The 13,471-nt window shown below is 42.5% G+C and overlaps 1 long non-coding RNA gene across 1 annotated transcript in view; it reads left to right on the top strand.

The window, feature by feature from the left end:
- The first annotated feature begins 1,381 nt into the window (after window positions 1–1,381).
- LOC141082572 (uncharacterized) overlaps window positions 1,382–13,471 on the top strand; it is a 57,886-nt gene continuing 45,796 nt past the window's right edge. The window contains exon 1 of the long non-coding RNA XR_012230538.1: window positions 1,382–1,625. This is a non-coding gene — a long non-coding RNA (uncharacterized lncRNA). The remainder of the gene's footprint in view (window positions 1,626–13,471) is intronic.

A 13,471-nucleotide genomic window follows, 5' to 3' on the forward strand; every position in this document is an offset into this window, starting at 1 on the left:
CCCTGACTTTTACTTCTCAACACTTTGTCATTGTTTGGAGATCTCCTTGGTCTTCATGGTGTTGATTGTTTAGTGGTGGCTTTTGTTAATGGTGTTGCAGCCTCTGTGTCATTTCAGAAAAGGTAAAGTGTATATACTGACAGACAAATGACACTTAGATTGTACAGCTGGACTTCCTGTCACTGATACACGCCCCCTTGTTGAAGCTTGGGTGAAACGTGCGTTGGGACTGGTGGGCCAGCACATGTACACTCTACCCTGGTACATTCACACACCATCTTTGATGTAAGTATTAGACTTGGAACTATCTTCTAGCTAAAAATTATGGAGCAATAATCATTGTTTCCTTTTTTCTTTGACTAGGGGTATTTGGTTACAGGCCATAATGTTGATAGGCCCTGCTGTAAAATACATATATGAAATAATTCTCAGCTAAGTTTTTTTTACATGCATGCTGGCATCACCTCTTTCCGGAGTGTTCTGTTTGTGTCTTATTTATGTTTGTTCATTCATATTATTCGTTTAAAAATATTGAAATAAAAATCTATTTTTTATGACACCTATTTTGCACTCGGTTTTCTCATGTTGGTCTGCTGATTTGCTTTAGAGTGTGTCTCTAGCAAAGAGGTTGTTGGAGTTGCTCGTTTTTTGGTGGTATTCACTAAGTATGTGACTTATGATTTAATGAGCCTTTAGACTGACTGTACAGGTTGACCCCACGATCAGTGTGACGGCATGGCCTGACCCCATGATCAAAGTGACCGCATAGCCTGACCCCGCGATCAGCCGGAGGCATGCCCTGACCCCATGAGCAGTGTGGTAGCAAGGCCTGACCCCCTCAGCAGCGTGGCAGCAAGGCCTGACCACATGATTAATGTGATGGCACGGCCTGATCCCATGATCAGCGTGATTGCATGGCCTGAATACATGATCAAAGTGACCACATGGCCTGACACCATGTTCGGCATGACAGTATGCCCTAACCCCATGATCTTCGTGATGGCATGGTCTGACCCAACAATCAGCATGACAGCACAACTTGACCCTGCAATTAGGATATTGGCACGGTCTGACCACTATTCAGCGTGCCTGAACCCACTGACCCATCAGCATAACTGTATCGCCTGACCCCAAAATTAGCATGACTGCACCGCATAATCCCACATTCAGTGTGGCTACACCACTTGACCCCACAATGTGGCTTCACCACCTGACCCGATAATGATTATTACTTTTGCTACTGAACGTCAAATCCTTTTCTGTTTTTGTGAATTACACCCAAGTTAGAAAGCAGACAACTCCTCTCCTAGACCTCTGTCCTCTTATCACTCCTCCCTGCTGATGGGCTGGCCTTGCTCTACCTCCTGTCAGTGTGACAAAATTCTTCTAGTCCACTGCCTACCAGACATAGATAGGGATCGAAGGGGGAGTTAGACCAGTAACGTAGCTAGAGATCTCCTACAAGTACAGCCTGTGTCAAGTGTTCTCTGAGCTGTGCACCGATAAGATCCAGCAGCCAATATGTCCGACGCTCCATCCGAAGACTCAGCGTCGATCGTAGAGGAGGTCAGTACGGCGCCAGTAGAGAACCCCTGCACTGAACTCAAAGCCGCCATGGAAAAATGGTGAGTGACCCTCATATAATCTAAGACTGAAAGGTTAACAATCCGCCAACATATTTTATTAATTATACAGTATATGTTACATTCTATGTTGTTTGTTATCTTATATATTAGATGTTACTTTATATTATTGCGCTATTATATACTGTGTTACCAGTTTGATGAATTTTATAGCAAATTACAATATATACTATTATAATTATTTAACAGTCCACCCATATGATCCGTAATAAGTGTCAGCAATTTTATTTAATATTGCATAGGTTACAACAGCCAGATGTGAAGAAAATAAAATGTCTGTCACGCAGCCTTGAACTTAATGTCCTTGACTCCAGAGGCCGTCACTTTATGTCTGCTCATTTTTTTGTGATTCTGTCTAACTACATGACTTCTTGTCTGATGAGTCAGTGAAAATTATGTAGATAAAAGGATATAGATAGATAGATCTATAAATAGAGAGATAATAGATAGATAAATAGATAGATAGATAGATTGATTGATAGACAGATAGATAGATAGATAGATAATAGAAAGATAGATAGATGATTGATAGATAATAGATAGATTGATAGACAGATAGATAGATGATAGATAGATAGATAGATAGATAGATAGATAGATAGATAGATAGATAGGGCCGTAGAGCTATGTAAGACAGTTTTAGATTATTCGGTTTATTTAGTAATACGGCTGCAGATTTCTAACCTAATCTGGATTATTCTGAGTAATCATGGTTATCTAACATTTGACTAAAATATTCTGTTGACTTCTTGGATATTTGGTGACCTTTACGAACACACTGACTTTCAGCCTGTGACACGATTTATTACGATTTCTCTGTTATACAGTATAGGCAGAGAAAAGTCTCGTGGATAATATAATATATACAGGCCACATGATGAAACATGAAGAAGAGGAATACACATAAAGGGACAGTACCTAAAGTAGTTAAAAAAAAAATAAAAATCCCAGTGTTAAATATTTATAGTATAAAATTGTTGGTCCTGTGACCTTTGTGTTTCTATGAGTAGATCCCAGAGGTCAGGAAACATAATGGGCAATTCATGTTGGATGTGTGTGCACTGGCCAACTGGGGAACAGGTGAATCCCCCGGAGGGCCGCAGTGCAGAACTGTGCCCCACACCCCTCATATGACCAGTAGTTGGCATAATACACAATACACTTGATTCACTATGTGCAGACAAATGCAGCACCTTTTCATTTATTTAACAAACTACTTTTTTATTATTTTATTATTATATAGCAAGATAGGTAATTTGTGAATGGGGGTAATGTAATATTTGCATGTAGCGAAACAGTGGGCCCCCAGAGTCAATGTTACCGCTGGGCCCTTGACACCCCAGTCCAATGCTGTATGTCCAAAGTATAAAATATATAAATGGAAAGAGTCTGAGAGTTTTTACTCTCCCTAGAACTCACTGGCGGAGTCACAGGAGTAAACAAGTAATATAAGTATCAGGAAACTACACACACAGCAGTTATATTTATGGAGCCGCTCACTGCCCACATCCAACACCTCAAAGTGCACAGCCGCTGGGCTGGAGACTGGAAACGGCAGCGATACCGTGGATATATAGACCACACATGTTCTTAGGTTACACTGTGAATGTGGAAAGGGGAAAGCAAAAATTATATATATCAATGTAATTGTGATTATATATACAGTAATCACACACATACTGTGTGTATTTACATATATATTGTGGTAAAGCGGCTCACTCGGCTGAACAGAGGTATAATAGAAAAAACACTCTCTCTTTAAGAAAAGCTTGGTTTCTTGTAGACAGCATAAACCAAGCTTGGGAAAGTAAACACAGCCCTCTGGGCAAAACAGCAAAACAAAGAAACAGTCCTTTTCCTAGTGGGAATCCAACTGCTCACAGGCAGCAATACCCACGGTTCAGGTTTAGCACACACTTTCCTGGAGTGCTCTTGTGCTCACTCTCTCCAGACTCACACTGAACACTGAAAGCTCTGGCCGCCAGCCATTTAAGCCCAGACCTTGTGACTCCTCCATCATGTGACTGATCACATGATCCTGACATCACACAGGTCCTGTCAGGACTCTGCATGTGGAGATATGGTGGAACCCCTCCCACCTGCTCTATGGAGGTGACTCTGTCACAATATATACACACACTTATATACATATACATGCAAACATGTATACACATACATACTGTACATATACAAACATCTATACATGCACACACAAAAATACTTACATATATATATAAATGTACAGATACAGTTCATATACACACAAACACATATTCATATGTATTGTAATGTGTACATTTCAGTGTAATATATTGGTTGATGTGTATCTATGTGTGTATATGTGTGACTATATGTGAATATGTATGTAAATGTGTGTGTATATGTTGGTGGGGAAAGACAAAAGGATGACTTTTGCTATCAGTGCCCTCCCAGACAGATATGACACAGATAGATAGATAGATAGATAGATAGATAGATAGATAGATAGACTGTGTCGGACTGCGGTGCCAAGGGCCCCACTTCTAACAACATGCAAATGTCACATTATTCTCGATCACAAATTTACCGTATATAACAATGAATTGGGTAGATTGTTACATGCAGAAGATGCCGCCTTTGTACATAGTGATTCAAGTACAGTGGGTACGGAAAGTATTCAGACCCCTTTAAATTTTTCACTCTTTGTTTCATTGCAGCCATTTGGTAAATTCAAAAAAGTTATTTTTTTCTCATTAATGTACACTCTGCACCCCATCTTGACCAAAAAAAAAAATGTAGAAATTTTTATAAATTTACTAAAAAAGAAAAACTGAAATATCACATGGTCATAAGTATTCAGACCCTTTGCTCAGACACTCATATTTAAGTCACATGCTGTCCATTTCCTTGTGATCCTCCTTGAGATGGTTGTACTCCTTCATTGGAGTCCAGCTGTTTTTAATTAAACTGATAGGACTTGATTTGGAAAGGCACACAGCTGTCTATATAAGACCTCACAGCTCACAGTGCATGTCAGACCAAATGAGAATCATGAGCTCAAAGGAACTGGCCAAGGAGCTCAGAGACAGAATTGTGGCAAGGCACAGATCTGGCCAAGGTTACAAAAGAATTTCTGCAGTAGTCAAGGTTCCTAACAGCACAGTGGCCTCCATAATCCTTAAGGCTGCGTTCACACGTTCAGGTTTTTTTGCGGCATTTTTTACCGTGCGATTTTGCTGCGAAAACGAAAAAAAACAGCATCCCATGCAATCCTATGGGATTCCGCAAAGCTGTGCTAATGTTGCGGATTTTCCCGCGGCGGAATCGCATCACGGAAAAATCATCAGCATGCTCATTAATTTGCGGAATCGCGGCAATTCCTCCCACGTAGGAATGCATTGTTCTGCTTACTTTCCGCATGTGGCTGTGCCCACCATGCGAAAAGTAAGCAGAACATTTGCGGATGGTAACCACGGTCCGGAGGAGAGGAGACTGTCCTCCGGGCTCTGGGTACCATATCCCTGTAAAAAATAGAATTAAAATTAAAAAATCGGGTTATATTCACCTTCAGACGTTCCGCGCAGCGTCCCCAGGCTTCAGCGATACACGCGACAGCTCCCGCTCCCAGTAATGCATTGCGATGACCTTTGCTGACACCGCGTCTCGCGATGCTGTAGTGGTCTCACGAGATCGCGATATCATCAAAGGTCATTGCCGCAATGCATCACTGGGAACGGGACCTGCCGTAGCATCGAGGAGGCCTGGGGACGCTGCGCGGGACGTCGGAAGGTGAATATAACACGATTTTTAATTTTTTTTATTATTTTTACCATTAGATCTTTTTACTACTGATGCTGCATAGGCGGCCTCAATAGTAAAAAGTTGATCACACACTATGTTTGACGAGTGTGACCAACCTGTCAATCAGTTCTCCAAGTGATGCTACAGATCGCTTGGAATACGCTAGCATTCTGCAAGCTAATTACGCTTGCAAATCGCTAGTTTTTCAGCGGGAATTTAAAATGCGATTTTCCCGCGGAATGGAATTCTGGAATTCTCGCGGTAACTTCCGCGGGAATTCCGCTACGTGTGAACTTAGCCTAAATAGTTTGGGACAACCAGAAGTCTTCCTAGACCTGACCGTCCAGCCAAACTGAGCAATTGTGGGAGAAGAGCCTTGGTGAGAGAGGTAAAGAAGAACCCCAAGATCACTGTGGCTGAGCTCCACAGATGCAGTAGGGAGATAGGAGAAAGTTCCACAAAGTCAACTATCACTGCATCCCTCCAGCAGTCGGGCCTTTATGGCAGAGTGGTCAGATGGAAGTCTCTCCTCAGTGCCAGACATATGAAAGCCCACACAGCGTTTGCTAAAAAACACATGAAGGACTCCCAGAGTATGAGAAATAAGATTCTCTGGTCTGATGAGATGAAGATAAAACTTTTTGGTGATAATTCTAAGCGGTATGTGTGGCGAAAACCAGGCACTGCTCATCACATGCCCAATACAATCCCAACAGTGAAATATAGTGGTGGCAGCATCATGCTATGGGGATGTTTTTCAGCTGCAGAGACAGGATGATTGGTTGCAATTGAAGGAAACATGAATGCGGCCAAGTACAGAGATATCCTGTATGAAAACCTTTTCCAGAGTGCTCTGGACCTCAGACTTGGCCGAAAGTTCACCTTCCAACAAGACAATGACACTAAGCACACAGCTAAAATAACAAATGAGTAGCTTCGGAACAACTCTGCGACTATTCTTGACTGGCCCAGCCAAAGCCCTGATCTAAACCCAATTGAGCATCTCTGGAGAGACCTGAAAATGGCTGTCCACCAACGTTCACCATCCAACCTGACGGAACTGGAGAGGATCTGCAAGGAAGAATGGCAGAGGATCCCCAAATCCAGGTGTGAAAAACTTGTATCATTCCAAAGAAGACTCATGGCTGTACTAGCTCCAAAGGGTGCTTCTACTCAATACTGAGCAAAGGGGCTGAATACTTATGACCATGTGATATTTCAGTTTTTCTTTTTTAATAAATTTGCAAAAATGTTTACATTTCTGATTTTTTTTTCAGTCAAGATGGGGTGCAGAGTGTACATTAAAGGGAATCTGTCACCTATTTTTTCGCATATAAGATGCGGCCACTGCCATCAGGGGCTTATCTACAGCCTTCTGTTATGCTGTAGATAAGCCCCCGATGTAACCTGAAAGAGAAGAAAAACGAGTTATATTATACTCACCCGGGGGCGGTCCGGGTCCAGTCCGGCGCCTCCCATATTCTAACGATGACGTTCTCTTCTTTGCTTCCCGTTGCAACTTCAGCGCAGGTGCACTGCTCTTCCCTGTTGAGGGCAGAGCAGAGTACTGCAGTGCGCAGGCGCCGGACCTCTCTGACATTTCCCAGCACTTGCGCACTGCTGCGACGGGAAGCAAAGAAGAGGACTTCATCGCTAGAAGATGGGAGGCGCCGGACCGGACCACGACACCCATCGAACCCGGTCCACCCCTGGGTGAGTATAATATAACTCGTTTTTCTTCTCTTTCAGGTTACTTCGGAGGCTTATCTACAGCATTACAGGATGCTGTAGAGAAGCCCCTGATGGCAGTGGCCACATCTTATATACGAAAAATGAGGTGACAGATTCCCCTTAATGAGAAAAAAATGAACTTTTTTGAATTTACCAAATGCCTGCAATGAAGCAAAGAGTGAAAAATATAAAGGGGTCTGAATACTTTCCGTACCCACTGTATATTGTGCCAAGTATTGCTCATATAGGAGGGTGGTGTTCCACTCTTGCATGGGGGCCAACTGGAGGATTCTCCTTTTTTCCTGTGGGCCAGTCCAAGGCTGAATAGATAGATCGATAGATAGATCGATAGATAGATCGATAGATCGATAGATAGATAGATAGATAGATAGATAGATAGATAGATAGATCGACCGACCATCTATCTATCTATCTGACAGACAGACAGATAGATAGATCTACAGGACAACTTATTCTATAGAAAGAAATAAGGACAGTATCAGTATTACAGACTCCTTTACTGTACCATGTAAATGTTATCTCTGTATTAAAGTTTCGGTCAATGACCTCTTCTTATCACAAGCTACAGGTGCAAAGGCCACTCCGACCGCCTGATCTGACCGTTCTCCTATCATGAAATTTTCTCCAATTTCCATCAAGCAGTTTCTGCCATTTTTCTGGCTGACATAAGTAGTACAGTTTTAGTTACATGCCTGGTTTGACAAAATTCATGAAGAGGCGCATTTCATGATGAATTATTGTTTGGCACATCTGACTCAGGCAGCGTAAGACTTTATGACTGGCATTGGTGACTAAACATGGAAGTAGCACAAATCTGACCCTGTAGCCCAAATAGATGTGACCTACCCACAACCACAGGAAGCTTACATGGAGAGGACTCTGTATAAGTGCCGGACCCTCCGGAGCATCTGTTGCTGCGGCTTTTAATACATTTTGCTATCCACAAGCAACCTTATTATAACCACAATGTCAGGTTCTGCCGGTGCAGCTTTTATCTCTCCGTCCGAGCTGCAAGTGACCCACATTTTGCCTGGCATATTGCCATGGTTACAGTTATCCGCTCATGAAATAACTTGGCCTTTTTCTGTGGAACAACTGGGCACTGCCAGCCACGCATAAAGGCCACAGGAAGACGGCATAGAGTGTGCCTGGCATCATACACAGGATTGTGTCTTGATGGCATCTGATAATCCAGAAATGTTCACATTGCTGCTGGTATAGTTTAGTTCCTGTACGGCTATATTATTTGGACATTATATAACAGTATTATGTACATACAGTATAGCGGTATTATTTGGGTACAGAATGTCACTATTATTGTACATTGTACTGGTGCTGTATAGAGGTGAATTATTTAGGTAAATTATGTCACTATTATAGTACTGGTGCTGTATAGAGGTGTATTTTTAGGTGTACTATGTCACTATTATAATACTGGTGCTGTATAATTATGGTATGTATTATTTAGGTATAGTATGTCACTATTATTATACTGGAGCTGCATCGCAGGAATACTATTTAGGTACAGTATGTCAGTGTTATAGTATTGATGCTATGTAGCAGTGCACTATTTAGGTACAGTATGTCACTATTATTGTACTGGAGCTGTATAGTGGTGTATTATTTATGTACAATATGACACTATTATAGTACTGGTGTTGTACAATGTTGTACTATTTAGGTACAGTATGTCACTATTATAGTACTGGTGCTGTATAATGCTGTATAATTTAGATATAGTATGTCAGTATTATAGTACTGATGTATAGAGATGCATTATTTAGGTACAGTATGTCACTATTATAGTACTGGTGCTGTATAATGCTGTATTATTTAGATATAGTATGTCAGTATTATAGTACTGATGTATAGAGATGCATTATTTAGGTACGGTATGTCACTATTATAGTACTGGTGCTGTATAATGCTGTATTATTTAGATATAGTATGTCAGTATTATAGTACTGATGTATAGAGATGCATTATTTAGGTACAGTATGTCACTATTTTTAGTACTGGTGCTGTATAGAGATGTATTATTTAGGTACAGTATGTCACTATTATAGTACTGGTGCTGTATAGAGATGTATTTTTAGGTCTACTATGTCACTATTATAGTACTGGTGCTGTATAATTATGGTATGTATTATTTAGGTATAGTATGTCACTGTACTGGAGCTGCAAGGCGGTGTATTATTTAGGTACAGTAGGTCACTATTATAGTACTGGTGCTGTATAGAGGTGTATTTTTTAGGTATAGTATGTCACTATTATAGTACTGATGTATAGAGATGTATTATTTAGGTACAGTATGTCACTATCATTGTGCTGGTGCTGTATAGTGATGTAGTATTTAGATACAGCAGGTCACTATTATAGCACTAGGGCTTTATAGAAGTGTATTATTTAGTTACAATTTGTCACTATTATCAGGGAAATTTATGGGAACACTGTGTAGGTATTGTATTGCATTTTTTAGGTGGTATTACGGTGCTACCATTTAATCACTGAATGATTGTAATCTTTTAGCATTGCAAAACAATATTGAGTATGAAATAGGAATCAAATAGTGATCTTATTTTGGCACCATGTGGCAGTGGTATATAACTTGAAGCTTATGGACCCGAGTGTAAAATCTGTAACAGACTGCCAAACCATCCTGGGTCTTCAATAGTATTAGTTTTCTCATTTGGGCCAAAGCAGTGTTGGACTGGGTTGGCAAAGGCTCAACAGTAACATTGATTTTTTGGGCTGTTCATCTTCATGCAAAAATAACCTGACCCTGGAACATAAATTTATTTTTGCTTCTATATACCGTAATATTTATTTGGCTAGCTTAATAAATTATTAGTTTACATCTTTTCTGCAAACTGTAAATCAAGAGCAATTACACTACCCATTAGCAGTCTTTCACAGGGGCCTACAGGAGGATTTGCCTATTCTCCTGTGGGCCAGTCCAAGCCTGGGACAAGGAGACCCTTTGAGATCTTTTGGCCCCAGGACTTGGATGGGATTACAACCATTGCATCTAGTAAAGCTACATCCCTGCCAAGGGGCACAATGACATACACAATAATTGAAGTATTGTGTGGCACCACATAGTTGTGGCATCTAGTGCTGTATATGTTATGTAGGCGCCGCGCAGTGCAGCACTACTATGTGGATATTGTCCTGCAGTCTTATGTTGGCACTGTATAGCACTAATATTTTGCAGTATTATAACACGTATACTGTGAGACTTCAATGTCTGTGTAAGAGGGGCCAAAAATGACCAGCTCTATGAAATTGTAATATAAATTCTTCCAGTGGTACACAATAGTTATAATGTTTTCTCAACCAGTATTTTTAGTAATCCCAATGAGAAGATTTGCATGTGTTGTACAAATACCCCATGTAACACAAATGTAAAAAAGTAATGACATTTCTGTTTCAGAAATTGATTTACAGCAAAAGTATGTGCACCCTGCATTCGGTTAAGGGAACATGTGGGCCATTTTCCACCCCTCTCACGATGTAGGTGATTACTTGGCACATATGCGCTGTTCACATGCATGGCTGCTGATGCAAATTGACAGATAGCTGGCTGCTTATCTGACAGCACACCCCCCAGGGGCTGACGCTCCCTTCCCGCAACCTGTAGAAAGCAGGGGTTTTGCTGAGTCAGCCTGGGCCTCATTAGCTGCAGATAAAGCAGGCAGGATAGCCAGGGTGCAGTTATGCAGGGATAATCTGGCGAGTCAAGTTCTGTCCCCAGCACATGGCTGCACGCTGAGGGATTTCAGCATCAGAGGAAGGCGGTCAGCATTTCTGTAACCTGGTTAAGCCTCAACTTCCAGCATCCATTATAGTTTGCATCAAGGCCGTACAGGGATATAGGTATAGGAGGTGCAGGGGTAGCAGTCAGTTGGTAGGAGCATTAAATCTGTACGGGTTTAGTTATTCCTCCTTGATGTAAGACATCCTGCGCACATCCGTGTTTCTGGGACGCCCTCACATCCAGGGCTGTGGGGTACTCGGTACCGGGCCCGATGAGCTTTAATGGGAGATGTCACGGCAGCTAGGATCCGCCCCGTGGCCCTGGGTGCCCATTGAAAAAGGAGAATGTTCAGTGTGCTTATGGTAGTGAAAGTTTATAAGTGATTCGTGACGCCACCTGTGGTGTTCGGCAAAGGAGGTGTTAAGCCGACGCTGCAGACAGATCCTCTGGGACAGATGGTGTGGTGCAGCAGTGATGTTATAGCCCTCCACAGGCAGGGCTGTAGTCCCAGGGCAGTGTAGGTGAAGTGAGACTTAGATGGTGTAGTGTCAGAGATGTAGCAGTGCTGGGCAGGTTGGCACAGGAATAAGTGGAGGACACCAGGGCATGTAGTTCCAAAGCTTTACTCACAGTCTGTTGTACAAACAGGTGCCTGCTTCCGCAGGGGTGGATTAAGGGTAGTCAGGGCCCCGGGCTGTTCAGACTCTGTGGGCCCCCGATCATGTGACGGGGTCGGGAAGTCACTAGTTTTCATGACGCATACGGTGCGTCAAGGGGCGGGAAGGGGTTAAATGCTGAGGTAAAAAAAAACTCTGCAAATACGCAACGTGTGCACGAGGCCTCACAAATACTGAGGTAAAAACTCACCAAATACTCAGTGTGTGCACGAGGCCTTATAATTACTGAGGTAAAACCTCACCAAATACTCGGCATGTGCACAAGGCCTTATAAATACTGAAGTAAAAACTCACCAAATACTCAGCGTGTGCATGAGGCCTTACAAATACTGGAAGGCTTCCACCCAACATCTAGTCCTGACTCACCTGTACCTAACATCGAAACCAGCTAATCGTCTGCAATCACCTGCTGACCTGGACCCATGACCTGTCAGACAAGTTACTTCACATGAGTCACACAGAGGCTTCTGCTTCATGAACTTCCCCAGATAGAAGAAGCAGCCTCCAATGTGCAGCCTGTGGCCGGATACACAGGAAGAGATGGTCCTCGTCACAGGCTGTGCCCAACATGGCAGCAGAGAGGTTAACGCCACAGACAAGTCGCCATCTCCTCACACACTGGACACGACGCTGCATCTGGCGACGAACAAGCGCACAATGCGCAATGTTAGTCATGTCCCAGAAGTTCAGCATGTGGAGGACCAAGGGGGGACAAAAAAGACCCCAGGATTGGAACAGGAGCATGGGAAAGTGGATGGCGGTCGGAGGGGAAGGGTTTATATAGGGATCGGAGTAAGTGTGTATATATATACACAGACACATATTACTACATGCGGGCAGCGTACACATGCACAATCCTTAGGTTGTATAACTTTCAACTGGTCAAAACATTTCTCTCAGTAGGCCAAGAAAGAAATGTGGCAGGAATAAAGTACACCTCATAGTAACTTATGTGTGAGGCAGAGGCGACAAGACCCGCCATCTCGGGCCCACCTTACTAGAGGTGCCCACTGCCCACATATAACAACAGGAAACAGATGACAGACACTATGATGATTGGTTACCGGCCGCCCGACCACACCCATTTCACAACTAGTCACACCCATGTTCATGCCCCAACCACACCCATTTAGCACTGCTGATCACACTGACTGGTACTGAGGGCACAGTGGCTGGCATTATGGGCACAGTCGCTGGTACTGTGGGCACATTGACTGGTACTGAGGAAAAGAAAGAAACAACAGAGAGAGAGAAAAAAGAAAGAGAGAGAAAAAAGGAGAGAGAAAGAAAGAACAGAGAAAGAAAGAAGAAACAGAGAGAGAAAGGAAAAAAGAACAGAGAGCAAGAAAGAGGGGACAGAAAAAAGAACAGAGGGAGAAAAAAAGAAAGAGAAGAAAGAAAGAAAGAGCAGAGAGGGAGAGAGAAAGAAAGAGGGGAAAGAAAGAGCAGAGAGAGAAAGAAAGGGAAAGAAAGAACAGAGAGAGAAAAAGAAAGAAGGAAAGAAAGAAAGAACAGCGAGGGAGAGAGAAAGAAAGAGGGGAAAGAAGGAACAAAGAGAAAGAAAGAGAAAGAGGTGAAAGAAAGAACAAAGAGAGAAAAAAAAGAAAGAAATGGGAAAGAAAGAATAGAAAGGGAGAGAGAAACAAAGAGGGGAAAGGAAGAAAGAAAGAAAGAAAGAAAGAAAGAAAGACAAGGAAAGAGGGGAAAGAAAGATTCTATAAAGATACTATACCAGCCCGACTCACATTGTAGTGCCCACCTGAGCCTCCTGGTGCAGGACATATTATGATCCACTCACATGGCCGACATCCCCGAGTCCAAGGCGATCCCGCTGTCTGCGCTGTCGGAGGAGGATATGGTGA

The sequence above is a fragment of the Dendrobates tinctorius genome, unplaced genomic scaffold (assembly GCF_039654945.1).
Source record: "Dendrobates tinctorius isolate UK_male_01 unplaced genomic scaffold, ASM3965494v1 ptg000018l, whole genome shotgun sequence".
In the NCBI taxonomy this organism is placed as follows: Eukaryota; Metazoa; Chordata; class Amphibia; order Anura; family Dendrobatidae; genus Dendrobates; species Dendrobates tinctorius.